The sequence below is a fragment of the Aristolochia californica genome, unplaced genomic scaffold (genome assembly GCF_029961685.1).
Source record: "Aristolochia californica isolate CCGP_79_NKW_82.1479 unplaced genomic scaffold, dmAriCali1.0.hap1 SCAF_26, whole genome shotgun sequence".
In the NCBI taxonomy this organism is placed as follows: Eukaryota; Viridiplantae; Streptophyta; class Magnoliopsida; order Piperales; family Aristolochiaceae; genus Aristolochia; species Aristolochia californica.
This window is the reverse complement of record NW_027181948.1, coordinates 295,001-297,500: the sequence shown is the minus strand read 5'-3', so window position 1 is coordinate 297,500 and position 2,500 is coordinate 295,001.

The following is a 2,500-nucleotide window of genomic DNA, read 5'->3' as shown; positions in this document are numbered from 1 at the left end:
AAGGCGCCAGGGCGCCCAGGCGGAAAAGAGGCGCCCAGGCGGAAACGAGGCGCCCAGGCGAAAAAGAGGCGCCCAGGCGAAAAAGAGGCGCCCAGGCGGAAAGGCGCCAGGGCGCCCAGGCGGAAAAGAGGCGCCCTGGCGTAGGCGCCCAGGCGCCAAAAGAGGCGCCAGGCGAAAAGGCGCCAGGGCGCCCAGGCGGAAAAGAGGCGCCCAGGCGGAATGGCGCCAGGGCGCCCAGGCGGAAAAGAGGCGCCCAGGCGAAAAAGAGGCGCCCAGGCGGAAAAGAGGCGCCCTGGCGTAGGCGCCCAGGCGCCAAAAGAGGCGCCAGGCGAAAAGGCGCCAGGGCGCCCAGGCGGAAAAGAGGCGCCCAGGCGGAATGGCGCCAGGGCGCCCAGGCGGAAAAGAGGCGCCCAGGCGAAAAAGAGGCGCCCAGGCGGAAAAGAGGCGCCCTGGCGTAGGCGCCCATGCGCCAAAAGAGGCACCCAGGCGAAAAGGCGCCAGGGCGCCCAGGCGGAAAAGAGGCGCCCAGGCGGAATGGCGCCAGGGCACCCAGGCGGAAAAGAGGCGCCCAGGCGGAAAAGAGGCGCCCTGGCGTAGGCGCCCAGGCGCCAAAAGAGGCGCCAGGCGAAAAGGCGCCAGGGCGCCCAGGCGGAAAAGAGGCGCCCAGGCGAAAAAGAGGCGCCCTGGCGGAAAAGAGGCGCCCTGGCGTAGGCGCCCAGGCGCCAAAAGAGGCACCCAGGCGAAAAGGCGCCAGGGCGCCCAGGCGGAAAAGAGGCGCCCAGGCGGAATGGCGCCAGGGCACCCAGGCGGAAAAGAGGCGCCCAGGCGAAAAAGAGGCGCCCAGGCGGAAAAGAGGCGCCCTGGCGTAGGCGCCCAGGCGCCAAAAGAGGCGCCCAGGCGAAAAGGCGCCAGGGCGCCCAGGCGAAGAGGCGCCAGGGCGCCCAGGTGGGAAAGAGGCGCCCAGGCGAAAAGGCGCCAGGGCGCCCAGGCAGAAAAGAGGCGCCCAGGCGAAAAAGAGGCGCCCAGGCAGAAAGGCGCCATGGCGCCCAGGCGGAAAAGAGGCGCCCTGGCCAGGCGGAAAAGAGGTGCCCAGGCGAAAAAGAGTCGCCCAGGCCGAAAGGCGCCATGGCGCCCAGGCGGAAAAGAGGCGCCCACGCGAAAAGGCGCCAGGGCGCCAAGGCGGAAAACAGGCGCCCAGGCGGAAAGGTGCCAGGGCGCCCAGGCGGAAAAGAGGCGCCCAGGCGAGTGGGGGGCAAGGCGCCAGGCGCCAGGCACGCGCGGAGGCAAGGCGCCACGCGCGCGCGCGCGTGGGGGGCGAGGCGCCAGGCGCCAGGCGCCGGGCGCGCGTGGGGGGCAAGGCGCCAGGCGCCGGGCGCGCGCGTGGGGGGCGAGGCGCCAGGCGCCAGGCGCCGGGCGCGCGTGGGGGGCAAGGCGCCAGGCGCCGGGCGCGCGCGCGTGGGGCGCCAGGCGCCTGGCGGGCGGGCGCCCCCAGGAAGGGGTGCTGGCGCGCGATGGGGTTGCGCCCGTACGGACCGTGTGACAGTACAGACACTTTGGCGAAACCTCCTGCCCGAAGCGATTTTAGGCGTTCGGCTAGGTAGGTGACCCGGTTTTTTTCGCGTTTCTCGGCCGCTAGCCCCTTTTTTCGCGTTTTCGTGCGCGCGCCCCTCTTGACCTCGCACGCGCGCCGCGCGTCGCGTCCTTGTCCTTGTCCGCGTCCGCGTTCGCGCGTGTCGGCGATCACGGGCCCCGTGCATGGCTCGTCTCTGTGGACCATCGCCCCGCTCTTGTCCCTCTTTCGTGTTTGTGTGGCGCCCCGCCCCGTGCACCATTGCCGGCTGGCAGCAAGGTGCCTAGCCCCCCTTGCCGCCAGGCCTGTCCACCCCAAGGTGCTAAAGCCGCCAGGCACCCGTGCCGCCGAACCGTGCGTCCGTAAGCCGCTGCACGTGCGGCGGCCGGCCATGCCCGTGCTATTGACCCTGTGTGACAGTACAGACACTTTGGCGAAACCTCCTGGCCGACGGGGTTTTTGCGCCCACCTAGGTAGGGCGACCCCTTTTTTTTCGTGTCGCCTGTCCGTGTGTCCCTTTTTCGCCTTTTTCGGGTTCGTGTTTTCGTGTGCCGCCAAAAGCAAGCCCTGCGCTCGTCCCGTCCCGCTTGACCCGTGCATCCGCCGGTGCTGGCCTGCAAAATGCCTGTGAGCGACGCACGTGACCAGCAGCCCAGGCGAGTGGGCACGGGTGGCAGGCGAAACGGGCGTGCGTGTCGCCAGTGTGTATGTCCCTTTTTCGCCTTTTTCGGGTTCGTGTTTTCGTGTGCCGCCAAAAGCAAGCCCTGCGCTCGTCCCGTCCCGCTTGACCCGTGCATCCGCCGGTGCTGGCCTGCAAAATGCCTATGAGCGACGCATGTGACCAGCAGCCCAGGCGAGTGTGCATGGGTGGCAGGCGAAACGGGCGCGCGTGTCGCCAGTGCGTATGTCCCTTTTTCGGGTTCGTGTTTT